Here is an 8,766-nt window from a genome sequence, read left to right on the forward strand (position 1 = left end):
TCTCAGTTACCTAGAGGGAGGGGCTGTTCTTTTATCAGGCTCAGGGAGCAGGCTTGGGGCTGGTTGGGTTGAGGCAGGAGGTTTCTATCCTGGGTGCAGGTAGCACCACTCCACTGGTCACGTCTACTGAGGGTGTTACTTCTGAAAAGCCACTTTCAACTCTCCATTGTTTAATTGGGGTGGTGGCTGCTCAGGAGACAACGTTTGGGTTTCTGGCCTCTTTCAACTTCTTTTCAACTCCAGCCAAGCCACAGTGCTGCCCCCAGAATGAGGGGAATGGGAAGCAGCAGGCACCAGGGTTGGCAGTGCCTTCTCCAGTTGGGTTTCCCCGTCTCAGTGTTTCTGCCACATGGGTCTCACCCTGCATACCCACAGGGCCAGAGATCCGCCACACTCAGTGTCTCCATTGCACACAGGGAGGAACTGAGGCTGAGAGATGTGATGCCTCACATCACTAGGTCACTGGTGCAGGAGACTAGAAGAACCTGGTCTCCCAACACCCAGCCCGTAAGCCATGCACTGCCGCTGGTCTGAACTCTTCCTGGACGTGCCAGCAAGGGAGGTTTTGAGTGCACCAATTCCTCTCATCCTAGGACACACGGTCCCCTTTGAAATATGACTCCATGCAGACGTGAAGGCTGTGTCCCCACCCTTGATCCGGGCTGGGCTCGTGACTTGCTGATCTCCTTGAGTCAGTGTGGCATGTGACAAAGTGATGCTGCGCATGCTCTGGAGCCCAGGCTTCAGGGTCTCTGCAGCTTCTGCTCTCAGCCCCATGGAGCCCAGCCCAGCCTCCCCCAGAAGCCCAGGCTGGGCTCTAAATTCAAGGAGAGGCCCTGACACCGCGTGGAGATGGCCCAGCCAGCCCAGCAGAACCCAGGCCTGGCTGACCCACCCACCAAGGGCAGCCTCACCAAGGAGCCCACAGTGAGCTGGGCAGATCTGCCCTGTCGGCCTGCAGAATCAGGAGAATCAATCAATCAATCATTCTTTTTGGCTACTGAATTTTGACATAGTTTGTTATGTAGCAAGAGATAACCTGAAGCAGCCAGGCTTATATAGTGAAAAGATGGCAATTATGTATTTGTCTCAGGTGATATAGAATCTCAGAGTTGGGCCACTCACCCTCTTAGACCCCTGAAGTTCTGGCTACCAGAGCCCCTGTAAATGTCTCCACTGCTCCAGGAGCAGCATCGGTCAGTCACTGGCTCCGTCTCGGCCGTGCTGCATCCTGGGTGCTCCATCAGGGTCAGTGAACAGTGGTTCTTCCAAAATTGCTGCAGGAATGGGTGAATTCCTCACCCAGCCTCTGCTGGCATAACCCCGGGGTAGGGAGCTCACTCCCTCCAGGGCAGTCTCTTTTGTGATGAGATGACTGTGCCTGGGAGAAGGTCCTCCTTCATCTAGGGCAGAGATCCATGACTCCCCGCTTGGCCCTAGCTCTCTTTGCGGGTCCCCTTTTCTATGTGACAGCCTTGGGTACTTCACAGTGGTCCCTGGAGTTTGCAAAGCAGCACCAGCTCCCTTAATAGCAAGTATTTTCATGTACATAGAACCTTGTAATCTTGAGGGAAGTGTTTCCACCAAGGCCTGAAACAAGTGTGGGTTTTAGGGGTTTCAATACCAACCCCCATCTCTGGCCTTGGAAAAGATAACTTCCTGTCTCTGAGCCTCAGTTTTCTCATCTGGAAAATCGGAATAGTGAAATTTACCACCTAGGGTTGCTGTGGGGCTTAAAGAGATGATATATGCAAAATGTTCTGTACGTAATTGGTCCTTGATAAAGGTTAGTTCCTTTTCTGCCAGGTACATAAACAGTTCCAGATGGAGAGCTCATTTGTACTTAGCATTCATGTCTATATAAATAATGTGCAGGTGGGGGAGGAATTGTCAGGTGGCCAGGGGGTGAGGGAGTCCCTTCCCAGCAGCAGGAACAGCTTAAGCAGAGACCAAGAGGGAGAAGTCTGCTTTCCCTTATCCTTCAGGAGAGGGTAAGCGGGGGGCTCTTTGCTGCTGGCATCAAGGGGGGCAGGAGGGAGAATGACTGGGGAGGAGATAGGCCCATGCCAGGGAGGGCCCTGAGCATTGAACCAGAGACTGGGCTTTGCCAAGGTGGGGCCTGGAGGAGGTCTGGAGCTGATCTGGGGGTGGATCTGGAAGGGAGGGGAGAGGAAAGAGAGTTCCTGGGAGCGGAGAGGGGAAAGCTGGGGTGAGAAGTGACTTAGGCCCATCGTGGGGAGGGAAAGCCCGGCCACTTAGCGCGGGCACACCCGTCAGGAGACACAGGGCCCTTCACCCTCCAGCCCAGCACCTCTACTCTTGCACCTTCGGGGCCACCAGCCTTTGTTGGAAAGAGCAGTTTTTCTGCCTTTTTGGTCTAGGAACAGACTGATGAAGACCAGAGGAGGAGACCTGAGCCAGATCTGCAGGGCAGACCAGAGCAGAGACTAACCTTACCCATTTTTCTAGCAGGGACTCAGAAGTCCCTTTCAAGAGCTGGGCTTTACAGTTTTTTCAGCTCTGCCACAGTTATGGGTCCTGTGAGACTGGTAACTGCTTTGGGTTGGGAAGAAAGAAGGCTGGGCAGAGATGATTAAACCTATTTTTAAGGTGGGGAAACCTAGGTAGAGAGGGGAAATGACTTGCCCAAGATCACACAGCAAATGTCTGGCAGAGCTGGGCTGGAACCCAGACCTCCTGCCTCTCATTGCATCCTAGCCTCTTTCCACAGCACAGAGGGACCAGCTGGGCAAGACGTTCTCACTTACCTGCTCTGCGTGAAGAGTGAGGGGAGCCAGAGAGAGGTTGACAGCCATCAGCAGACAACACTTAACCCAAACTGACAATTTAATTGTGAAAATGTGGACGAGGTACAGTTATGTGTAAGGAAATCCAGACGGTCTGGGCCCCTGGGGAGCCTCAGCCAGCACCCCAGTTGCCTGGGAAACGGAGAGGGTTGGGGATGATGTCACTAGATTTGAAGCTAAGGCATGGGGGATGGGCTACCCAGCCACCTCTTTGGGACCAGATGGGGCTGTGAGCCTGGCCACAGGCTGTCGTCCTCACAGTTAACTCCTTCCCTTACAGATGGGGCAAAAGGGAGCACTGGAGCATGGTGGTGACTTGCCCAAGGTGACACAGGGAGTCAGTGACCATGTCCATTCATCCAGCAGGCTGCAGGCATCTTGAACACAGGGGATCAGAGTCAACTGTGAGTCCCTGTGCCTTGCACTGGGCTTTGCACAGAGCAGACCTCAACTTTGCAGTGAAGGCTGCTTGATCCCTTTATAAAAAGACCACTCCAGGAGGTGACACTCATTGAGTTCATAGTAGCCTTAGGTGAGGAAGAACCCTGAGCAGTCACCCAGGGCTGTGCTATCTGAACCAGGGGACACTGAGCTGAGAAAGGGCAGGTCAACAGGCCAAGGTCACCAGCAGGTTGGGGCAGCTCTAGGCTGACCCCAAGTCATACCCCACATGGGCAGTCCTTAACCAAGGAGAAGTGGTCCCTCTCACACCACCCCCTCAGCTCTGGGCCAGGGATCTGGACCTTGGGAAGCCCCCATTGTCTGAAGCATTTTCTCAGAATCCCCAGCGTCGGACCAGAGGCTAAAGATCAAGCCACCCAAGTCATCAATAACAATGTAATAACTGGCCTTAGCCCCCACTGTGTGCCAGGCTCTGGGCAATCACTCTATGATTCTTATCTCAGATATTTGTGATTCTCTGGGCTGGGGATTACTGGTCTCCCTTTGTAGTTCAGAAAGCAGAGGCTGGGGGTGGGGGGTGGGAGGAGTGTCATTTGCCTACCTGGATGCAGCCAGAAAGTGGCAAGCTGAGACTTACACCCCACACCACTCTGCACCTAAAATCCATGACTGCCTGTTAGCTCAGTTCTTAGATTATCCCCCAGTGGCCCCTGGGGGAGAGGGAGGCTGAGTTTCTGCCTGCCCAGCCTCCCTCCCACTTCTGATGATAAAAGCACCCCTCCCCATCCATCCCCAAATATCTGGGGTTCTGGGACTGCTGGTCACAGAGTTCAGTGCTCTACTAGATGGCCTGACCTTTTGAAGATTTTCATTTTCCGATCCACCTAATATGACCCAACTGGACCACATAGAGCTGTTACCCCCAGCTAGCGTCATAGGTTCTGGGAGAACAGTTTGCTCGCCTCTGGAATGCAAGTTCTAAAGGTGTGATCCTCAGAGTTTCCAGAAGCCAGCAGCCCTATTCCCTGCCATGTGAGCAAGATAAGGAGAAGGAAGGAGGCAGAGAAGAAACAGGCAGGGGGTGGGGAGGTCATCCGAGTCCCCAACACACCCTTGTCCCTCCCAGTTGTGTGGGCCGGTGAACCCATGTGCCTTAGGCTCGTTGGGTTCGGCTCTCTATCTAGAGGCTTGCATCTGGAGCCATCCTGACTGTCACCTCTGCACTGTGCCCCAGAGTCGTGTGCTGCTGTTAGAGGAGGCACAGGATGAAGAAAGTTTCTTGTCCTCCAGGAACTAACAGTCTGGGCAGGGGAACGTGGGATGGATATAGTTCTGGGTTCTATCTCTGTTCTGTCTCAGATTTGCAGTGTGATCCTTTCCCTTTCTGGGCTATAAGTTTCCCATCTTTAACATGGGGCCAAGGAGTGGATGCTGGGTTCAATGTCCTGCAAGATCCCCTACAGATCTACACAACTATTTTTTTTTTTTGAAAAAAATTGAGGTATAATTCACATAACATGCATTCACTCTTAAAGTGCATGTTGTTGTTCAGTCACTAAGTCATGTCTGACACTGTGACCCCATGATCTGCAGCACTGACCTTCACCATCTCCCAGAGTTTGTTCAGACTCATATCCACTGAGTTGATGATGCCATCCAGTTCAGTGGTTTTTAGTATATTCACAAATTTGTGCAACCATTGCCACTTTCTAATTTAAGAGCATTTCCGTCACCCCCAAAAGAAATCCCATACCTTTTAGTCCTCATTCTACCTACCACCTCAGCCCCTCAGTCATAAGTCGGTCAGTCATGTCCGACTTTGCAATCCCATGGGCTGTAACCTACCAGGCTCCTCTGTCCATGGGATTCTCCAGGCAAGAATACTGGAGTGCGTTGCCATTTCCTTCTCCAGGGGATCTTCCCAACCCAGGGATTGAACCTGGGTCTCCCGCATTGTAGGCAGACGCTTTACTGTCTGAACCACCAGGGAAGTCGACAGCTGCTAATTTCCTATGGGTTTTTGCACATTTAAAGTTCATTTTCAAGCTCATCCATGTTGTAGCATGTATCAGCACTTCATTTCTTCTTATAACAGGATAGTATTCCACTGTGTGCATATGCTCCATTCTGCTTATGCATTCATCCATTAATGGGTTGATTCCACTTTTCAGCTATTATAAATAATGCTGCTCTGCGTATTCATGTAGAAGATTTGTATGAAATATATGCTCAATTTGTGCGTGTGTGTGTCTGTGTGTAGGAGAAGGATCGCCGGATTGTATGGTGACTCTATAGGACTTTTGTGGAACTGCCAAACAGTTTTCCACAGTGGCTGCTCCATTTTACAATTCTTCCAGCAGAAATGTGTGAAGGTCCCAACTTCTCCACATCCTTGCCAGCACTCGTTTTCTATCGCTTTTATTTTTGGCTATCCTAGTGGGTGTGAAGTAGTATCTCATTGTGACTTGACTTGCCCCAGTGACTAATGATATTGAGCATCTTTTAAAAAAAATTTTTTTTTATTTTTTATCAGGGCAGCGCCGATTAACAGTGTTGTAATAATTTCAGGTGAACAGCGAAGGGACTCAACCATACATATGCATGTATCCGTGATATTGAGCATCTCTTTATGTGCTTACCGCCCATACTGGCCATTTGTGTACCTGCTTTGGAAAAATGTTTATCCACATCTTTTGCCCCTTTAAAAAAGTTGGGTTATCTTTTTTTTTTTTATTGTTGAGTTGTAGGAGTTTTTAATATATATTGGATTCTACATCCTTAACAAATATAGCATTTGTAAATATTTGCTCTTGTTACGTGGGTTGTCTTTTCATTTTCTTGGTAGTGTCGTTTAAAGGACAAAGTTTGTCATTTTTATGAAATACAGTTCCTCTATTTTTTTCCCTTTGGTTGCTGGTGCTTTTAGTGTCATAGCTAAGAAATCACTGTCTTATCCAAGGTCACAAAGATTTACATTTGTGTGTTCTTCTAAGAGTTTGCTGGGTTTGACTCTCACATTTAGATCCTTGATCCCTTTTGAGTTAATCGTTAAGTACTATCAGGGGAAGGTGCAGCTTCATGCTTTTGTGTGTGGCTACCCAGTTACCCCAGCATTACTTATTAAAAAGCCTATTCTTTCTCTGTTGAATTGTCTTGGCTCCCTTGTCAAAAACTCAAATGACCATAAATGTATGGGTTTATTTACACAGTTACCTTTAAAGTGACATCTAGGAATTAGGTTACAATAGCCTCCACGTAGTCACAAGTATGTGACAGGTAGTGCGGCTGAGGAACAAGTGGGGAATGTGGACTCTTGCAGACCTGGGTTACTTCCAGATCCACTGGAACCCCAGGCAAGCTATTCTGTCTTTAAATAGTACAATGTACTATGGGCTTCCTAGCGGGGTGTGTGTGTGTGTGTGTGTGTGTGTGTGTATGAAATCGCTTTAGGCATGCCCAGCTCTTTGCGACCCTATGGACTGTAGCCCACTCAACAGGCTCCTCTGTCCTTGGGGATTCTCTAGGTAAGAGTGCTAGAGTGGGTTGCCATGCCCTCCTCCAGAGAATCTTGACACAGGGATCAAACCTGTGTCTCTTAAGTCTCCTGCATTGGCAGGTGGGTTCTTTACCACTAGGGCCAAGTGGTAAAGAACCCGCCTGCCAATGCAGGAGGGATGTAAGAGATTCAGGTTCCATGCTTGTGTCAGGAATATCCCCTGGAGGAGAGCATGGCAACCCACTCCAGTATTCTTGCCTGGAGAAGCCCATGGACAGAGGAGCCTGGCGTGCTACTGTCCACTGCGTTGCAAAGAGTCGGAGACAACTGAAGCAACTTGGCATGCACACACAATGTATTACACTGTACCATTCTTGTAAAAAATATCAACATCTGGATGCTCCTGAGCCTTGGTTTCCTTCTCTGTCATGTTTCTGCCCCGAAGCTGGTGTAAGTCCCTACATAAGAAGCAGGGCGTGGAAGGGTATTGCAGGTGGGGTGAGGGGCATAAGCAATGGTGTGGAAGCTGAAAAGTGCAGGGTGTGATGTGGGGAATGGTGAGAAGTCTGTAGGTCTTGGTGGGGGCAGGGGTAACACATTGAAAGATGGCCTCTCTCTCTCTCTTTTTTTATACTTTATTTATTTTAGGTTGTACTGGGCCTTCATTGCTGCACGTGGGCTTTGCTTTCTCTAGTTGCGGTGAGCAGGGTCTTGTTGCAGAGTCCAGGCTGGAGGCAGACAGGCTTCAGTAGTTGCAGCTCACGGGCTCTAGAGTGTGGGCTCAGTAGGTGAGGCACACACTCACAGCACGCAGTCGCAGCATGTGAGATCTTCCCCTGCCAGCAATCAAACCGGTGTCCTTTGCACTGCAAGGCAGATTCTTAACCACTGGGCTACCAGGGCAGTCCCTGCCTCTTTTTCAGTTGGTGAAAACCCGAAGTCTGATGCCTGCATTACAGCATAGCTCAGAAGACCCCTCCCACATCCCCCTAGGGAGCCCCATGGCAAGAGGCCCAGCCTTGACACCCAGCCACACGGGTAGCAGTGAGCAGGCTGCCCAGCTCTTGAGGTTCTCAGCTCCATTCCAGTCTGGGTTTGGTGGGGCTGTACTGGGAGTGCAAGGAGATTGGGGTCCAGTGGATGCACTTTGGTTCCCTAGATCTGTGGTTAAGTGAACAAAATATGCAGAAGGTCAGGAAGGAGAACTTGCAAAAGGGAATTAAGAGGCAACTACCATTTGCTGAGCACCATACTTCCAGGATGGACTGTGGACCTCATCTCAGATCACAGCCACTCAGAGAAGCAGGGATCAGGAGGAGCGTGTCTACTTCATGGAACCCAAAACTGGCTCAGAAAATGATGCCTTTTCCCAAGATCACACAGCCAGCGGGTGACAGAACTAGACATCATGTCCTATTCTGCTTGTTCTGAAGCACAGGCTTTTCTTGAAATGCCAGGCTACCCTGGAGAAGAGAGAGTAAAAGAGAAGGAAGGCAAAATAGAGAGAGGCTCAGCAGAAGAAAGAGTCACACTGAGAGGAAACTAAAGAGAGGCAAAAATAAAAACCAACAGTGGAAAGAGCGTGAGGCCACAACTGAGCCTGGAGTGGGTCCTTGGGGAGTCGCCGAGGTCGGGAATGGGCGGAAACCGGCTCCTGGAACCTGGATCCAAGAACCCTGCTTGGCCTGAGACCTGGTGGCAAAGCTCTCACCTCAACATCCTGAAGAGGGGGGAGGCTGGCATGGGGGCAGCAGGGTCTGCCTGGGAGGAGGGCAGCAGGGCTGGATAGCCAGGGGCTGCCAAGCAGGGCCCTTCACACACCGTCCAGCTCAAATAACCACCGTGGCCACGGGGGCTGGCAGGCCCTTGCTCCCGACGTGCAGAGCAGCAGGTCCGGGAGGCCAGGAGGTAGGAGCAATGACCAGGCCTTCCTGGAACACTGGTTGTTTCTTAGGAAAAACTCCTAATGTTAATAGGGTGGCTTCACCGTTTATTGTTCAACCTGGGACATTCTGAAGTGAGCACAGACAGATAAGTGTGGCCTCTGACCTCTAAGGCCCC

This window comes from Capricornis sumatraensis, chromosome 16, assembly GCF_032405125.1.
Source record: "Capricornis sumatraensis isolate serow.1 chromosome 16, serow.2, whole genome shotgun sequence".
Classification (NCBI taxonomy): Eukaryota; Metazoa; Chordata; class Mammalia; order Artiodactyla; family Bovidae; genus Capricornis; species Capricornis sumatraensis.